This window comes from Equus quagga, chromosome 7, assembly GCF_021613505.1.
Source record: "Equus quagga isolate Etosha38 chromosome 7, UCLA_HA_Equagga_1.0, whole genome shotgun sequence".
NCBI lineage: Eukaryota > Metazoa > Chordata > Mammalia > Perissodactyla > Equidae > Equus > Equus quagga.
The window spans coordinates 65,030,244-65,050,732 of record NC_060273.1 but is presented as its reverse complement, the minus strand read 5'-3'; the positions used below and the strand labels follow the sequence as shown (position 1 = coordinate 65,050,732).

General features: G+C 38.6%; 1 protein-coding gene across 1 annotated transcript in view; it reads left to right on the top strand.

The window, feature by feature from the left end:
* SGCD (sarcoglycan delta) overlaps positions 1–20,489 on the top strand; it is an 897,144-nt gene that overhangs the window by 344,930 nt on the left and 531,725 nt on the right. Inside the window, exon 2 of the mRNA XM_046668506.1 lies at positions 5,776–5,939. The gene's annotated coding sequence lies outside the window, so the exon portion shown is untranslated. The remainder of the gene's footprint in view (positions 1–5,775; positions 5,940–20,489) is intronic.

The window sequence follows — 20,489 nt, the reverse complement described above, 5'->3', positions numbered from 1 at the left end:
CCGATTATTTTTTTATTGTGTTAGTATATAGAGATACATGGTAAGCTGCCACTCAAAATGACCCTGGGTAATTTAATCACTGGTCTGTCTAAGCATCTGGTCCAGCTGTCTCTTCATGTTATTTGTTAAGGGTGTGGTGAACTCAACTATTGTCTGGGTTGGAGGCAGCACAAAACGCCTGCTGTATGGATTTGAGGTCGTGTGGGGTAGTATGCTGCCACTGCAAATTTTGTTGTCATCCACATGGTCTGTGGGTTCACAAGCATGTGTAGAAATTTATGGGTAGTTGTGACTGAATATGTGAGTCATGCATAGAGCAGATGTATTTAGGGAACTCATGCATACACTTATGGTTAGGCTGGAGATGAGGACTGTTTCTCTGGCGACAAAGACCAATTTCCTGAAGTGAAGAATGGACCTGTATTTCTAGATATCTAAAATAGCAAACACCAGTGCTGGAGGGATAGTGGTAGGTGCATATGGAGAGGAGTTGAGGGTGGGCATCTACCCTTCTAGGAGCACTACATTTTAAAAGCACATCCTGTGGGCCACTGCGGTTACTGCCTACAAACCATCAATCTCTGACCCACTTTATGAAGTTTGAGATAAATATTTCATGAACTGGCAAAGAAGAATACAGATCAGCAGTTAGCCTAGGCGCTAGGAAATTCCCTAAAAGTTTATTATAATGTTCGATCACTTTTCTTGTAGTATCCTTTTTATTTTAGCGTTCAACTTAAAAGGCTAGCTAGGTAAGAAAAGAAGGTAGAATGTATTGACAAGAGATCAGGGGTCTAAAAGTCAGTAGATGTTTTCTATAACCCTTAAAATCCAGCAGCACAGAGTTTCTTTTGCTATTCCCTAGCAGTTCTATTGTTTGTGTCGAGACTATGAATAAATAGAAGGCAAGGTCTTCAATATTTAGCCAAAGGATTGCGATTGTAGCTACAGTTGAGCACCTGGATACCCTAAGTATTTTACTTTTAATTGACCCAACATTATTTCGACAATGTCAACTGGTAGAATATGTAATTAATATTTCCTAAATCGAGACCAGCCACTGATGGTGATTTGGTTCGCTATCTCTGCTGCTCAGAAAGCAACTGTTCCAACGTGCGGTGTGACGTCCTCTAGGACTTTGGAGGAAATGTGCCCTCTCCTATCTGTGGCCCTCACTCTCCTCAGCAAAGACAGCTGGGCCAGTTCTCACAGGAATGTTCTTAGGATAGTGAATGCTTCCTTTGAAGTTTGAACTGGGGCATTTTCAAGTGTCAGAATTATGTTTAATCAAAAATAAAGTCTAGGGAAGAATTGATTGTTATTTTCAGCATGCTTGGGATACCACTAAGAGCCGGGGTCAGTTCTGAGTTTGAATCCTGACTCTGTCACCTGCTAATTGAATGATTTTAAGGAAATGACTTAATGTCTTCAAACCTCAACTTCCTTATGCAATGGATGCAAATGGATGTAATGGACATATTGTAAAGCATGGCTGGCAACGTGAACGCTGTGGTGGAGGTATGCGAGGCACAACCTTGGATGCATTTGTGGTATTCGTATAGTCACAGTTCTTCTAGAAAGGTAGGTCCTTACGGCAGTGCTTCTCCAATTCCCAGCAGGACACAGCCTTGTTGGTGTAGCTGGATACGTTTAGATTCGTAGTTCATCCTTTGTCCCTGGCACATTTCCACTGAAAATCTTTATCAAGATCCATTTTAGCGTTCTGGTGCCTTCATGCCCCTCTCCCCCTCTCTCTGGTCTCCTGCTCTCTTGGGAGTGGCTCTGGGTACAGTTGTGGCTCAGTGCCTGTGCATATTTTATACTCACAGGAATCATTTTTAATGCAGCCCAAATATTAGAGAGATGCACTTCACACTCTGCCATCAGAACAGCCACTAATTGATACCTCTTGAAAAATGACATATTCCCTGAAGCGTTCAAGGCTGCCCGACAGACGAAGATGCCACCCACCTCTATGATTAGAGCTCTAACCACAGACACTGGTGATTTAAGTCGCATGTTCTTCTTTCTTGACATTATCCCCTTTGACAATATTCCTAGTATATACTTCCTTAGTTTATTTTGCCATGCACTGGCATTAATCCTTTTACAGTTTCCCAAGTGAAGTTGTGTTGTCTGAGTCTACTGCCCTCTATACCCTACCACCCATGGGGCATTTTGTTAATGGAGAGTGTACTTGTGAATCTGGTGAATGCTTTTCCTTTCTTTCCTAAAGGAGGGAAATAAACCAGGATCAACTCCAAAGAGGTGTGTGTTGGGTGGAGAGGGGGGAACAAACTAAGAAAGTGAACTTATCTCCTGAAAAACCCAAGACATATAGAACTCTCTCTTCTTGTGTTAGCACAACTTATATCACTACTTGGGCAAATCAACAACTTTGTAGGAGGTTGCCATGTCTTCCCATATTTGGGCAGAAGTTAAGAAATTGCAAAGTCCAAGACAAACTGCTGGAATGAAGCCTTTGTGAGAGTAGGAATAAATTCTTTCATGTTTCCCACCATATCCCCAGTCCTTAACAAAGTGCATGGCAAATACTATGTACTCAACAACCGTTTGTTAGTAAATGCATTTCTGAGCAAGTCCTTCAGTGACTTAGATTGAATTGTAAGTAACTTTTCCCTGAAGCGACTTAACTTGTTATTAGGTTATGGTGTGACAAACCTGAAAGATAGGTGACATATTGTTATGTTGTTACTACCTGAACATAGACAGTTTCTTAATACCAGTTAGGGAAAAAGAAAGAAAGATGCATTTGGATAGACTGGAGACTTGAGGTCTCAAAGCAGTCAGCACAATTTCTTTAACAACTCCATATATCATTGTGCTGAATTATGGCATTGTTTGCTTTCAAAGTTGTGTTTCTTGGCTTTGGAATGCAGGAATAATTGTAGTCTGTGGCTTGATGATTATCAGTCTGCTGTAATACTAGGGTCAAGATCCTCCACAAATTGCCGGGCATCAGTGAGAGGACAAGAAATGAACCAGACAGCTTATGTGTCTCATGTTACAGACTTCCACCTTCTGCCCCCGGAATGTTGGGGGCAGTTGGGGTAATATTTGTCTGAGCCTGGTGATGGTCCAGAGAAAGCTGCTCAAAGTCATCAAGGATCACAGAAGCAATTCCATGTGATGAAAGAGGGAAAAGATTCAGACTCTAGTGGGAACTTAGACACAGGTAAATAAAATTATATAATGTTGTGTAGAATGTAAGCTTGCAACAATAAAAATAAAAAATTAAGAGCAAACATTTATTGAGTACTTATGTCGTGCATAGTAATGAATGATTTACCTACATTACCTCATTTCATTTTCATAAACATCCTAAAGGGCTAAATATTTCTATCATCTCACTTTTACAGAAAACTATGATACTTAGAGAGATTAAATGTCTTGGTCAGGGCTTCACAGTGGTGGAACTAGGATGCCAATACTATGGTTATCCCAAAGCCCAGTTCTCAAACATTGCAGTCTGTTACCTAACCAGTCTTAGACCACTCAGGATAAGGGAGACTTTTCTTAATTAAAAATGGAAATAACCCTTTTTTGGAGCTGGATGATCTTTGGAGGGCGTATATTTTACCTGGTGATCAAACAGACTCTCAGGGAGGTGAAGGGATCCCCCTAAGGGAAGATGGTGCTTTGGTGACTAGATTAGACTCAGATCCAAAGTTGTTTGATTCCTGCCCCACTCCTTTTCCCTAAACACATCTCTTCACTTTCCTTTTTCTAATTTTGGATCCCTTTTCATATTCCCCCAAGTAAGGGAGGGACTGAGATTTGAGGGAAGAACAAGAAATAAAGGCATGGAGGAAAAGGCAAGGAAGACTGAGAAAGACGTGGTGAAATTACCTTAAGATTGCAATATTAGGAGGTAAGCAGGGTCATCCTAATATAACTTATACTCTAGGTGTTTCTGGAAGTGGTTTTGAGTTATTGACTTGTTAAGTCCACAGGTTTCTATAATATACATCTGTGTCACACACCAGCCTGCACTGAACCTGTTCCTAATGCCACCACTAGAAGGCATTCATGTAGTTGGCATGACATAGTGGTCAAGAACGCTGGAGACAGAGTGCTTTTGGTTGAAACCTGGCTCAGCCACTTATCAGCTGAGTGGCCTGGAGAAGGTATACTTAACCTTCCTGTTTGTTCCTTCTTTCAAAAATATTTATTGCGCTCCACCTTTATGCCAGGCTGTGAGTTCAGTGCTGGAGATACAGCAGGATATCAGAAAGAAAATTCCTTGCCCGCATGGAGCTTATGGTTTATTGGGGGAAGGTAGATAATAAACAAGTAAACCATGTAGTATATCAGAAAGTCTTTATCAAGGTTTAAACAGAGATGGGGCAATAAGAAGATGTGGTCGGGTTTACAATTTTAGATAGGGCAACTTCAAGAGGCCTCATTGAAAACGTCACATTTGAGCTAGAATGTGAAGTAGCGAAGGGAAAAAGAGCCTTCCAGGTAAAGGGAACTGTGAGTGCCTAAGTCTCAAGTAGGGTTAGAGGCACGTTAGAGAAATGGCTAGGAAGCCAGCATGCATGGAAAGGAATAAATGAAGAGGGAGGAGTTGGTAGACAAAGCAGAAACAGAGCTCCATCATGGGGGGCCTTTTTGACCACTGTAATGACTGACTTTTATTCTGAGTGAGGTGAAAGGTTTTGAGCAAGGCAGTGTCACTCTTACCCAAGGGTCTACATGAGAGTGACAGCCATGTCTTGAGAACACCTGCTGTGTAGCTGTGTAGATCTATAATGACCTTTGGACAAGGGTGGTAATGAAGGAGGTGGTAAGAGTGGTCAGCTGTTGGATTTTTTCTGAAGATAGAGCCACCAGAATTTGCTGGTTTTGCGGAGGATGTGGGATATATATGACATCACACAAAGAAGAGTCAAGGTTGACTGGAAGGGTTTGGGCCTGACCGACAGGGGGACTGGTAATGCCATTGACTGAGAAGGAATAAACTGGGGAGACTGCATGCCCTTGCTTTTTTCAGAAGGGTATTGGCGTTGGTGGTATAGAATCATGACTTCAGTTTGGGCCTGCCATATCTGACCTGTCTATTAGAATTCCAAGCAGAGCTGTTGGGTAGTCAGTTGATATGGGAGTGAAGAGTTTAGGGAAATACTTGGGGCTGGAGACAAAGTTTGTCAGCATATAAACAGTATTTCAAGCCATGGAACTGGAAGATGCCCCCTGGTGAGTGAGTGTGTGTGCGTGAAAACAGGCTCAGGACTGAGTGCCAGGATGTTCTTATGTTGGAAAGAAGGAGATTGAGAGGATCTAAAGAGGTGGGCAAAGTGGAGTAGCCAGTTCTAACAGGCAAGATTGGTATCTTAGATGCCAAGGGAGGGAAGTATTTCAAGATGAAGCAGTGACGAATTGTATGTCCCCTTCTCTCATTTTAGCCTAGGCCACAGTGTTAAGGACTTTACTAAAGATTTACTTGCTTCACTGGTTGAAATAAGCCACAGGTGAACTTCAGCTTCCTATATGTTAAATGAGCAAATTTGGCTAGTTATGTTTAAAGAAAACTTCCAGGCTTGATATATCATGACCTTTTCTGATTTTGTACGATTCTTTGATTGTAGTTAAGACTGAATCCGTTCGGGTATTATGCCCTTTCCTGCCAATCAGAGTTTAATGTATCTTCTGTTAAGTCTCTAAACCAAGTGATCTTGACTGTAATATGACTGTTGTATTTTCGTTTTTGTCTTTCTCTATGAATATCTTCTCTCTCTCGTGATTTTGTAGACTTGGAAGAAACCTCCATCCTCTGGGACTTGGAGAAGGCTGTGCTGGAATCTGTGTGGAGGTTAAGAAAACTATCCCTTTGGTTGTGGCCTGAGTTTATTATCTCAACCCCAATGTTGCCCTGAAGTCTGTGTTCAAGATTCAAGAAGAGTAGGACTGCTAAGGTATGGACATGGGACTTTGACATCTAATTTTTTAAGGCAAATAGATTTAAAGATATTTATCATTTTGACAGTGTTTTCTCTTCTTCATCTCCCCTCTTCTTTTTCTCTTTCCTTTCTCCCATCTTCCTTTTAAGCAAAGATCTTTTCTTTTGTTACCAGCTTGTGGGATGTGGTTGAATGAATAAAGATACAGTGGCAGAAACTGAAGGCTGCTTTGTCTCAATTATAAAGAGGTGGCCAGAGGGCAACAATATAAAGGACAGAAAGATTTGTGCAGCAATGTCTGATAGAAAGAATAGAGAAATTGGGGTAGGTGCCTATGTGATAAGGCTTCGGGAGGAGCCATAAGTGAAGAGGTGGTGCTGTGTAATACAGTGTTTATTTCCATTTTCAATGTCCACAGGAAACTTTGGGTAAAGCCTTTTGTTATTTCATAAGGTCTTTGTGGGAGCTTTTTCTTTCTTTTGAATACATACCCATTCTGGGGCAGACTCTAAATTGGAGTCAAGACGTCCCATTTTTTATTTCTTGTTACAATGATAATCATTGCCTGTGTATGTGTATATACATACATACCTACATGCATACATGCATTTTAAAAATATGAATAATTTGTTGAGTGGTGTCTAATTACTCTCCCTCTGTCTATATATATATGGAGGGAGGTGGGAAGAGAGGAACAAATGGAGGGAGGGGAGAGAGAGAACCCTCCACAAACTACTATTAATGGTGTGCTTATTGTGAGTGAGGCATTGTGCTATAAACTTTGAAAAAAAAAATCACAAGTACAACTGATAACAACCATCTGGAATAGGGATTTATGTTCTGGGAAACCAGAGGGAGAGATCAGTAAAAGGTTTTCTAAGGCTGTGTAACAAGGAAGGGTCAGGGGCCAGACTCTTTCCCAGACTTATTAGAATTTAAGTCTCTATGCTTGCCTACTGTATAGAATTGTGGGATTGCATACACTGCTGGCTAAAAGCACTGGGAAAATACGGTTTAACAGCCCAGGACCACATGGCATGTCCAAGAGAAATTGTAGAACATCTCTGACAATTCCAGTGATAACTCATTTGCTGTCATTTTAATTTCCTTCAAAGGGAAAAAAAAAAAAAACCTCATAACCCAAAGGCTTCTGGGAACTAGGAGAACAATGTAGCTAAGGCATTGGGTTGTCTCCCTTCTCATGGCATCATAGGCCTCCCATATGTCATCATTTGTACAAGGTAGAGGTCCAGAGCTGGTGAAAATCAAATTAGTGATAGCCACAGGCTTGCTTTCATTTTATGTCTGAATTCTCACTGCTGGAGTAAGGGTGGTGTATACTTTTAGCTGATAGCAAAGGTACCTTCCTTTGAGGATGAAGCCCATATACTTTCTATCTAGTTTTTGTAAAATCCTCCGAATGCCCATGCAGAAATGATCGACCTCTGGTGTTCACATTGCTCATGGTACCTCTGAAGGAGTGCTAAGAGCCTGGTGAAAATGTGAGGGTGGCATTTGAAACAAAGTCTTGTTTTCCCTTTCTTCAGGGTTTTTTCTTCTTATTTTTTTGTAAAGGAGATAAATTATTTTTCCCTCTGAATTAAAGGGCATCTTTAAAGCAGCTTAAGTTTAAATACTATTTAGGAATTCATTTTCCGTTAACATGGTTTCACAGGTGAAATAGATAATTTAACAATCAGAAGGAAAAAAACATACAGTGTAATGTTTTGGGTCCTTGTACAGGTATGGCCATTCTACGTAACAGATTTGTAGTTGCGGTGCAGTTCTCTGCCCACACATCCTTGATCTCTTGGAAAAAAAAGCTAAAAAGCTCTTCTTTTCAGGTCCTAAACACCTAGAGATGTTTAGGGGTTTGGGTTGGGATTTGACAACTCAGTTCTTTGCTTTGAGAGTGTTGATCTTTAATTCAGAATATCTGTGTTCTGTCAAGAATATTCACCTAAATGCCAAATATTTAAAACATAAATTCAGCAGAGAAAGCTTTAAAGGATTTGGCCATAAAAAGATTCCTAGTTTAGAGACCAACCAACTTTTAAGGGGAAAATAAAACTCTCTCTGATTGTTGACAGAGGACTAGGGAGAAGAAAATCTACCTGGCAGTGCATGTTCATCTCAGGGCTAGATGCAGCTGTGGTGCATACAGGCATGTGTATGCCCCTGCTCATGGACCAAAACCCAATTTCCAGAAAGGGAGAAGGAAAAGAGGCAGTACTGATACATCCATCTACCGTAATGCTTCCTGGTTCCCATGCTTTCGTGCACTGAGCATATTTTTCAGATGTCTTTTCAAGTGAAGACAGTATAAATGAGTAGCTATAGACTCAGACTTTAGAAAAAGCAAATCATGCCTTTGCGTGAACATTAGAAAAGCCATTTAATTTTTCTAAGCCAATGCTGTTCAAAGTGTGGCCCATAAACCAGAAGCATCAACATCACCTAAGCTTGTTAGGCATGCAAATTCTCAGGTGTTTCCCCAGACTGACTAAATTAGAACCTTGTGGAGTGAGGTCCAGGAATCTGTTTTTAAACAAGCTTTCCAGAGAATTCATGTGCCTTGCTAAAATTTGAAATCCACTGCTAAACTTGCTCCCTGATCTCTGAAAACAAAGGGAGTTTTTAAAAATATCTCATGTTTAAAAACTAGGAAGATCTGAGAATATTAATGATTACTACACCTAAGTGTGTGTGTGTTTATCTATGTATAAACACACACATATTTATGCATACATATATGTGGCACTGAAAGGCAAAAAATACTTTTTCAAATACCATAAGCAAAGTTACTGAGGTTTTAATCATTGCACTTGAAGTCTAGAAAAGTGAAAAAATAGATGAAAAATAATAAAAATTAATGTTAGAATAACTCATTATAAATAAATGAATCAAGGGAACAGAATAGAGTTCTGAAATAGATCTACACATGTACAATCAACTGGCTTTCAACAAGAGCACCAAATCAATTGAGTGGGGATAGGAAAACTGCTCCAACTGCTAGTACTGGAACAGCTTGATATTTATGTGAAAAATAAAGAATCCAAACCCCTACCTCACCACATGCACAAAAATCAATTTAAGTTGTATCATAGACCGAAAAATAAAAGCTAAAACAACAGAGATAGTAGAAAGAAGAATGTCTTGGTAACTTAAGGAGGCAAAGCTTTCTTATAAAGGACACAAAAAGCACAAACCGTAAGTGGGAAAAAAAAATGAACTTCATGAAGAATAAAACATCTACGTGTTGGGCCAGCCCTGATGGTCTGGTGGTTAAAGTTCTGTGCTCTCTGCCTGGGTTCACTTCCCAGTCATGGAACCACACCACCCATCCGTCAATTGCCGCGCTGTGGGAGCAGCTCACATAGAAGAACTAGAAGGGCTTACAACTAGATATACAGCCATGCACTGGGACGCTTTGGGGAGAAGAAGAAGGAAAAAATCTAGTCATCAAAAAACACCGCCAAGAAAATAAAGAGATGAGCCACAGACTGGGAAAAAATATTTGCAACATACCTAACACATATATGAATAAGCAGAAGACATGATATAGAATGACCAATAAACACAAGCAATGATGTTTCACATCCGTTCTCATAAAGGAAATGCAAATGAAAAACACAATGAGATACTGATGCACACCTATCCCGACAGCTAAAATTAAAAGGACTGAAAATATGTAAGGTTAAGAGAATATGGAGCAACTGGGGCTTTCATACAGTACTGGTAGAAGTGTAAAATACTCCAACCACTTTGAAAAGTGATCTGGCAATTTCTTATAAAGTTATACACTTGTCTGCCCTAAGATCTAACGATTTCATTCCTACGTATTGATTCAATAGGATTGAAAACACTTGTCCACACCTGTTCATAGTAGCCTTATTTATAACAATCCAATGCTGAAAATAATTCAGATGTTCATCAACAAGAAAATGGATCAATTCTGATCCATTCTTACAGTGGAATACTAATCAGCAATAAAAAGGAATGTTCTACTGATAAACATAGTAACATGGATAAATCTCAAAAATAGTATGATGAGTGAGAAAAGCCAAACAACAAAAAGAACTTATTTTATGATTTAATTTATGTGAAATTATAGAATAGTCAGACCTCATCTATGATGATAGAAATCAGATCAGTGCTTGCTTCTGGTGGCAGATTCCCTGGGAAAGGTATGTGGGGGAAATCTCTGGGCTGATGGAAATATTGTGTGTCTTGATCTGCATTCATCAAAATTGATTAGTGGCTGGCCCTGTGGCCAAGTGGTTAAGTTCGTGTGCTCCGCTTTGGCAGCCCTGGGTTTGCTGGTTCAGATCCCTAGTGTGGACCTACGTACCACTCATGGAGTCGTGCTGTGACGGCATCCCACAGGAGGAACTAGAATGACTTGCAACTAGAATATACAACTGCACTGGGGCTTTGGGGAGAAGAAAACAAAAAGAGGAAGATTGACAACAGATGTTAGCTCAAGGCCAATCTTCCTCACACACACACAAAAAAAACCTGATTAAATGGCAAATTCACTAAGCATTTCACTATATTTAAATTATTATATAAAATGCATGAAATATTTTTTTAAAAACAGATTGAGTACTTTAGCAGAAGTGCTGTTCTTAATATGTAGAAACTCATTTAATCCTTGAAACAACTCTGGTATTATTATTTCTAATATACAGATGTGGAAACTGATACTGAGAAAAGTAAAGTAACTATCCCCAAATCTTACTGCCTGGCCACAGAAGCTGAATTCAAGAGTAGGTCCATTTAGCTCCAAAACATGTCTTCATCATCATGTTATACTTTTGGCATAAGTGCCTCCAGCTCCATTTTAATTCCAGGTGAAGTGTGAGGCAACAGTCCCCTGGAAGAGGCTTCCAGAATGGCCAATTTGGGACAGTGTTATTAAATGGATGCATTAGCTGTTTTCCTGGTAACTTTGGGGAGATAGAAAGTTAATAGCAAATATTACTCCTGCCATCAAGAAAAATTACTTTAAAACACTCCAATACAGGCCTGTTTTCTCAGTGCAATCCTTCTTGATTATGGAACACGATATAAGTGGTATTACTAGAAACTGTGAAACATGCAGCTTAGAAAACACTATATGATGACTGGCAGAGGCAATGTCACTTAATAAAGAGCACTGGAGTGAAGCTGCCAGGGTTCAAGTGGCTCCTCCACTTTCTGGATGTATGACCGATGGCGCCTCACTGAACTTTTCCCAGCCTCAGTTCCTCCACTTGTAGGATGAGGATGATTCTCATTCCTACTTGATAAAGTGAGGATTAAGTGAAACTTTGCTTATGAAATCCTGGTATGTATGTGCTGGTTCCTTATAATCCCTGTATAAATGTGAAGCTGCTGTTTTTGGTTTTAGTGATGATGTGAGTGATGACAGTCCTAAGCAAGAGAATAACATTATCTTCCGTTTTATGTGGCCTCTGTGAGTCACTGTGTATATCTACGCATTCTCTTAACTTTAACTGAAAGCAAAATGCTGCAGTTTTCTAAAAATCTTATCCATTTCATTTAAAAAATTTGGAAGCTCTGAAAGAAGCACTGTTGCCAAAAACATTCATTTAATTAAGATGCAGGAAATTGTGTTGAGGAAAAATTGTCTAAGTGTGGGTGCTACATATTATCTGTCCAGAGTGATGGAGAGGGAAGCTGGAACTATTTAGTGTGTTTAATGGATATCAGTGAGGTTAATTGTCTGGGGGATGCTGAAGAGCTGAATTCCTTCATCTACCTCCCAATTTGTAATACTGTCATATTAGTTTTCAGGAGTCTTGGGCTTAAGTCTTTATTTTAGTTGTGCTTTTTAAAGTCTTAATTTCCATAGTAAAATTTAAAAGCCAGAGAGATATTACAAATATACGTAAGCTAACAGGGCTGTTCCCATAAAGTGCAAATTAGTCAGTCTATTACCAACCTGCCATATAAGTAGAAAATCTCTACCTACCTCCAAAAAATGTTATCAGAGGGAAATAAAAAGCTGCTTTTGAAGATAGATTTTGTCATTGTTTCTGCTCATTACCACTAAGTGTGGTAAAGTGGGTGGCTCAGGAGAAGAACCCTTCAGATCCTGTCAGGGTGGGTGTGTTTTGTGGCTATTTTACAGATGAGGAAACTGAGGAACAGAGTGGTGAAGTAACTTTCTTAAAGCCACCATGGTAGAATAGGAAACCCTCTGATCTTTGAGTTGGGCCCTTAAAATGCAGGTAATGGGCCCCACTGCACTCACAGGATGTTTTATCTTGTGCTAAGGTGTACCTACTGAAGGGTACCTGCTTTAATGTTCTTTGATTCTGCTTCTCAATGTGGTAGCACCTTTTTTGTCTTTATTTTTTGTTTCTAATTCAAACAGCTATCTTTTTAGCAATAGATTCCTTTTGACAGTTACTGAAAAAGATTTGTGTTTCTCCCCTTGAGCATTATGTTTTGCAGTCTGTTTGTTTACTAGGGCTGAATTTTACCCAAGGCCTTTGAAACTAACAAAATCTGAGTTATTGCTGTCTTCAAAATCTTGTACAGATTTAGGTCTTATTTGCCAGGTTAAAACACACACATACTCCTCATCACTACCACCACCAATGACAATGACAAAATGGCCATTTTAACTTTTCCTGCCATTTGACATATATTGTTTTCATAACCAGGCAAATATAACATAGGTTAAAAATCTAGACACTGGAAATTCACACCTACAAATTGTCTCAGAAAGATTGTCAACTTGCTTATTTTTGGCCTTTGCTTTGCTGCTAAGTCCTCCCCCACTGTGCCATTTCTATTCTGTGACTTTTTCAAATGTTCACGCCAGGATTTTCCTCATATTTAGCCTGGATTGCAGAGTTAATCTAAGACCATGCCGTATATTTGTTTTGAGCATCAAATGGGAATAAATGTGAAAACACTTTGAAAGCTATACCATCTCACAGCCTGAAGAAGTGTCCAAAGACCTTGCTGTGTAACACACGATCTTCCCCTTTCTTTCTATCTTTTTGGATCATCTCTTTCTGCTGTTTCCCTGCCCTCTCCCTACTCCCATCCTGGCCACAGCTGCAGTGGACTTCTCCAGTTTTCCAGAAATATGCCAGGTCCTTTTATGTCACCACGTCTTTGCGCCTGTAGGTCCTTGGCCTCTAGTGCCCATCCCTACCCACCTCCCTACCCACCCCCTTAAAAAACTTTGAAAAATCCCTCATCTTTTAGGATCCAATTCACTGAAAGCCTTCTGGGACTCCTCTGAGCCATATGTCACTTCTTCCCTTTTGACTTCACTGTAATTTTTTCAAACTTGCATTATAACACTTATTATAAAGAGAGGTCATTATAATTGTATTTATAAGTCAGTCTCCTTCGGAGGAACACAAGCTCTTCAAGGCAGACATTCTCATTTTTATGAATGTGTCTTCTATTTCCCAGCTCTGCCTGGCAAAACGTAGGTACTCAACAGACATTGGAATGGGGAGAGGGGGCTTAAATATATTGCAGAATGGATTTCATTTAAAAAACAGGTAGGTCATTTTCGCCTGGTTTATTGATTCCTTTTGGATTTTTTAATTTTATTTTTGGTTGCCTTGATTTTGTTTTTGGTTTCTATTTGCTTGTCCCAATTTTCCCATAGATACAATAATCTATTTTAGAGGTCTTCTTTCCTTATTTTCCTCTTAGCTACATTATCTACCCTTATTATCTTTCTTTCCTATACTGCACTGTGCTTTGCAGCCCTTAGTAAGTTCTCATCACTCTGACTAGCACACACCTAGCAGATGTGCTACCTCCCTCATTTCCTGTGCCCTTGGCAGACATCACTAATCAATCCCAGCTCAGGAGTCCTAGAATCCTCCCAACACATCACTCCAGGAAATAATCGATATTAGCATGGAAGGGAAGACCTACTTGCCATTTCTGGACTGGAAGATTTTCTTTCCAGAGCTTCCAGTTTACTCTTTCCAAGATCAGAACCTGATTGCTTTCAAAATGAATACATTTAGGTACCCCTTACCTTCTTTCTCTCCAAAGCATAACTCCTTTCTTGAGAGATTATGGGTTTTATATTAGAATTTTGGGAAAGTTAGTAAGCTACCAGACTTGATCCATTAGACTTCAGAAGCCAAGAGGCACTTCTGCAACATTTTACCACATGTGGGATGTATGAAGAGCTGTTTCTATAGTTTGAATTTTGTATAAATCAATGTTAATGTCCCTGGAGATTTCTCGAGTTTTAAAACACTTATTCTTTTAACACAGCATTTTCAAAATACTTTAAACTCCTGAAGGCTAGATTCAATGGCAGAGACTTCTTAATTCTGATTTCTGACAAGTGGTGTCTCATCTACAAATAATATTTTGATATCATTACTATTGGTCTAACAAAGAATATAGAAAAGTCTGATGAAAAATTGATTTATAACCATAATAAAGCTGATAAAAGTTCCCTTCCTCAGAAACAGAAATATGATCCATTCGTTGTGGTCACTAATTTTCTGACATCTTCTTTCAATCACATTACATTCTATCAGTTTCTATGATGAAATCACAGAATTTCTTCTCAGAAAAAGATGACCACATGTAAATACACATAGTCTATACACAATTTCAGGATGTGTTTGGATCCACTTAACTCCACCTATGGGTTAAAAGTTAGGAAGCCTTTCTGAGTGATGTATAAGGCATTGTGACCCTAATTTTAAGTAGTTTGTGACTCTAATCTCATTCTCCTCTAGGAGATAAAATACACCCATAAAATAGGAAGACAGGCCAAGTTTCCATATAAGCAAGGGCGTGACCAATAGGAGAGATTATAAACATAAATAACAACCAAAAGTAATTTTTGGCATTTAATGATATTCGAGACATTGATATATGAGATTTTACTTGAATCTGTAGGATTTAACTCAAGCAAATGTTTGAGTTACTTCCTTCTCTATATTTTTTGGTTAAACTACAAATAGTGAAAAGAATGGGAGAGGGATAAGCAGTAGATAATATTTCAAAACATCTTTGCAAGATATATGAAGGAAACATAAATTTTCTTATTTATAAAGTGTAGCTCAGTAAAGACAGCAGAGAAAACCACTGAATAGAGGCTCTAAAATTGGGAAATATGAGAAAGTGTGGGCCTAAAGGAGGAGAAGAGCAAAAGGAAAGGGTTAATTAAAAATCTGCCTGTGGTGTGAATGATGCTTCTTCTCTTCTCCATTGCTTCTCATTAACAGAGCTGAGAAGAGCATTTTACCCCCAGGTAAAGCAAACTGGAAGGCTCTTTTCTGAAGACATTGAGTGAGTTTCCTAAGGGAAGAATGTGAGCTGTCCAGTTGGATGGGTGTCCACCTAAGATCTTTTCCCTTGTGCCTTTCAAAGGCATCCCAAGCTTGAGATTAGTTTCCTGCTTGGCCATCCTGGAAGAAAGTCAGCCAGTGTTCTAGCTCTATCATACCCACAGGATCTCCAGCCAGGCAGCCATCATATTCATAAGTGGACCCTAGTGGCAAGATAGACCTGAATAAAAAAGTGTTATATAGTATGTACATTTAACGTGTCTCATTCAACCATATATGATTGATAAGAACGTTGAGAAAAATAATTTAAGTATCTGTCATTCTCCTCAATGGGAACATATTCCAGACTGACAGTGAGATGGGAGAAATAAATTCACTAATTTAGTAGGTCTCTGTTCCTTCCTGCTTTTCATAGTGTGACCATCTCACTGTATTGAATGCAGTTTGACTATTTAAGGATGTTTAGTGTAAAATAGATTAAAAATACATAAAGTAATTATTTCCTGTTGTGTTCAGTTTGATTTCTGCTCTAGAGAAAGACCTTTGTGATATATTTATTGTGAAATACTAGACACTTTTCTGCTGGCATTTCAAGGGTCACTTTGACTATACATGAATTTTGCCTCAAATATGGGTGGGTCTATGTCTGAAGCCTTATGTAAGATGACTACACTGAAAACGGCAGAGGAACTTTCACCTACAATAAAATAGTTAACTCACTCTCTCCATTCATTTTTATAATCAACTTTCCTGAGATAATAGATTTTAAGTGTCTAGTTTGAATTTTGAGAAATGTATATACTCCTGTAACCACTGGCACAATCAAAATTTAGAAAGTTCCAGCACTAGAAAGTTCAGTCAGTTTTAATGTTTCCCTCTTGCATCTGAGACAAACAGCATTCTGTCTCTTTTAATACTTCTTATAAATGGTCTCACATGATAGATTCTGTTGTCTCGAATTTCTTCCATTCCGTATGATGGTTTTGAGACGTATCCATGTTCCTGTGTGTATTAGTACCTCATTCACTATTTATTACCAACATCATTGTATGAATATATCATAATTTTTTGTTCATTCTCTATTTGCTGGACATCTGGGCTGTTTCCAGTTTGGGAATATTAAGAATCAGGCCATTAAAATATTTGTGAACAAATCTCTATGTGGACTTTAATTTCTTTGGGGTAAGTATCAAGAAGTGGAATTTCTGAGTCATGAGGTAGTATGTATTTTTTCTTTTTTTTTTTTTTTAAGATTTTATTTTTTTTCCTTTTTCTCCCCAAAGCCCCCCCGGTACATAGTTGTGTATTCTTCGTTGTGGGTTCTTCTAGTTGTGGCATGTGGGACGCTGCCTCAGCGTGGTCTGATGAGCAGTGCCATGTCCGCGCCCAGGATTCGAACTAACGAAACACTGGGCCGCCTGCAGCGGAGCGCGCGACCTTAACCACTCGGCCACGGGGCCAGCCCCTAGTATGTATTTTTTTAATAGGGAACCACCAAATGGTCTCCAATGCAGTTCATTCCCACTTTATACTGTCACGAGTAATGTATGAGAGATCCAATTCCAATTGTTCTATCCTCTGCCAACAATTGTGTTATTAGCCTTCTTAGTTTTAACCATTCTAATCGGTGTGAAATGATATCTCTTCTTGTTTTAATTTGCATTTCCCTGTTGGCTAATAATGTTAAGCACTTCAGCTTGTGCTTGTTGGTCATTGGTATATCTTTTGTAAAGAGTCTGTTTAAGTTTTGCACCCCACTTTTTTATTGTGTTGTCTTTTTAATTATTGAGTTGTAGGAGCTCTTTAAGTTTTCTGGATATAAGTTCTGTTTCTTTTATATATTGCAAATAGGTTCTTCTAGTCTGTTACTTGACTTTGATTGTCTTAATGAACTCCTGAAGGGCAGGAAGTTTATATTTTGATGAAGTCCAATTTATTCACATTTTCATTTTATGATCTGTGCTTTTTGTCTCTTACCTAAGAAATCTTTACCTGACTCAAAATCACAATGATATTCTCCTGAGTTATGACTCTAACTTTTACTCTTAGTACTGTAGAATTAACTTTTGCGTTTTGGGCTTTTCTAGTTTCAGTCCAACACACTAGCTTACAGGTTCATCAAAAATTTGACTGATATCCCCTGGTCTAAGCAAATGTCGTCCTTCTCAGGCCAGCTTGTTGCTCTGCCCACCTTACCTCCAACCTCAGCAACTGCCCTTAAGTCTGAAATCATCCTCTGGAGTTTGATTCTTTTAGATTCCTTTGAATCAACAACTCTTCAATGTCTTTAAAGAAAGTTATGTGTTGGGTTTATCTGGCTGGTTCTTATAGTTGTAGCAGGAGTGAGATTTATTCATGTTCTTCTACATCTTAATAAGTAAAACTTTCACTCCCTCATTTTTTTTTTCCCCGAGGAAGATTTGCCCTGAGCTAACATCTGTTCCCAATCTTCCTCTTTTTGCTTGAAGAAGATTTGCCCTGAGCTAACATTGATGCCAATCTTCCTCTATTTTGTATGTGGGTCACCACCACAGCATGGTCATCGACAAGTGGTGTAGGTCCAAGCCCGGGAACCAAACCCAGGCCGCCAAAGCAGAGCACACTGAACTTAACCACTAGGCCATGGGGCCGGCCCCTCACTCCCTCATTCTCAAATAAAAAATGGCAATCAGATTTATGAAGAAAACCAGTTGCATGGGAGAGAAAAACATAATCATGAAAGACAAATAATACTGATGAATGATGTGAAACTATTGCAAAAATAGATAATATCAGGGACAGAAGAGTATGTTTAAAACCTTCTTATCAATATCCTTGATAATAGTAAAAAAGATAATCTATCCATAAAACAAGTACAGAACAGTATAAAAAAGGAACAATTAGAGGATGAGAAATAGCTCTTGTAAATTAAGTATTTTTTTAATTAATGAAAGGACTGAAAAAGTATAAATCTCCTAAGACACAGAAAAGAGAATATTTAGTAGAAATAAAAAGAGTCAAATATAGTAGATGAATGCAGGGGTCCTTTGTCTCATTAAAAGGACCTCCAGAGATAGCAGATAATTTGGGGAGTGGGTGGATTTATCATAGAAATTTCAAAATATTCAAGGGAGCCAATAGTTTGAATTTATACAATAGGTGCCAACTGACAAATGGGAAGTAAACAAAGGTTCCTGAGGCAACACCTTCCATTTTCAAAATTCTAAGAATAAAAGGATCTTAAAACCTTCTAGAAGAGGGAGGAAAGGAAACCTACAAAAAGAAGTTATTTTTAAACTGGTATCAAACTTGTCATCAATAACAGTAGAGTAAAGAAGACAGTGGAACAGTTTCTTGTGTCTTCTGAGGAAAAACTATTTTGAGCCTACAATTCAGTTCTAAGCCAAACTCTAAGTGAGACCAAGATAAAGGCTTTTTAAAGCATCAACTATCTACTCCTCTCATACACCTTTTCTGAATATATTCCTGCAAATTGAGAATGCAATTCAAGAAATAATTCTTAAAGATACCAAGAAGCGATGAAATTAATGAAGAGCTCCTCCAAAAAGCTGAAGATAACAGCTGTTCAACAGGTCTAGAAAGTGTTTGGTCAAATTTAGAGAAGTCCAAGGACGCTAAGAAGGATTATCTTCAAGGAGAAAAATGGTGCAGATTGCTACCAATGGAGAGACTTTTGCCAGGGAGCCAAGTGATGTGCTGTGAAGAAAGCATGGGTGTCTTCACTAAAAACCAGAAAAAGTGAACAGAGAGTTAGAAACCACAGACTCGACAAGAACAACCACCGCCTATGTAAGGAACCATGGTCCAACTGAGAATCATAACAACAAAAAGAATCCATTTGACTTCTGTGGTTTAGGGGTTATGACATTGAATCCAAAGAGAAATAAATGCCATCGTAGTATACTACCTGGCTCTCCAATGAACACTTTATACAGTCATAATAAACTCTCTTTTCTAACCTATAAATCAATCTATAAAGCAAACACACAAGCAAGTTAACAAAATATTATAAACCATGACAGTGAAAGTGAGGGCAAGGTTGACAGGTATTGGTAGATACAGAGTCAAGGGAAGGAGAACTGAAGAAAAGATGGAGGCATGAATATCTTTAACAAAATGGGAAATGAGATTTTTTTTCCCCTGAGGTTAATGAAACAAGACAACAGTTTAGATACATTAAAGTTACAAATATAACCACAGAAGAATAAAATAAAGTTGGGAGGAAGAATAAGCTAAATCTTCATATTTCATAGAGAGAGTTAATAGATAATATCCTAAAAAGGTCAATTATGAGAGATTGATATAAGCCTCATGAGAGTTAGTGAGATCACCACTGGAGAATTAAGCACAGAGCCAGTTAAATATGATCAACTGCTTTCGGGAAGCCGTGTTGGGGAGAGTGAGGAAGTGAACTATTGTATTTCAACATACTGTTCTATTTTTTGCTCAGTACTTGAGTTCTTTGAGAGAAAACATTTAAAAGAAGGAATCCCCCTTGACTTCCAGACAGATGCCTACTGATCCTTAAGGACTCACTTTGTCAAAGTATAATATTCAAAAAAGTATGAACATGACTCTCATCCAAATATCGAATGAAAATGCGTCAAAGGTTTTATTCAACTTATTAATGGATGAGAATAATGGGAAGATAGAAAAGCTAGATCAAAGAGTATTTCAAGGAACAGCTTATCTGTGGTCCACCACAAAATTTGTTTGGAAATGAATTTGAATTTGAGACAAAACGGGTTAGCCTTCCAGAGGAATGAAACTGTAACCGTGAAATGATCTTTTCTCCAAGTCATTCGTCTACATGTTAGCAAGCAGTGTCTTAGTAAACAGCAAAGTCAAACGCTGAATTCTCCGAGAGGGTTAACTAATCCTAGGGTGAGCTTGGTGAACAATGTCCAAGTCTTAACGTTGAAAGAACACATTTCACTCTTGATTGCCAAGTTTTAGATAACTTTTTTTCTAAAAAATCTCTATTGTCTCATGAAAGTTTCCCTGACTCTCTCAACGTCTGATTTGTCTCTGACTTGTCTGTGTTTCCATAGCATACTTCTTTTACAGCAATAACAGCATCTTTTAAATCGGGAATTGTTAATTGCTTGCTTCACTCCCCTACTAGAAAGCAAGCTTTCTTTGCACCAGCCTGGTATGTAGTAAATTCTCAAGATACTTTTTGAATTAATGATTTAACTTAAAAAAGTTACTGACTGTCTTTATCATGCAGAGACAGGAAATGAGAGAGGAGAACACAGGAGGAGAA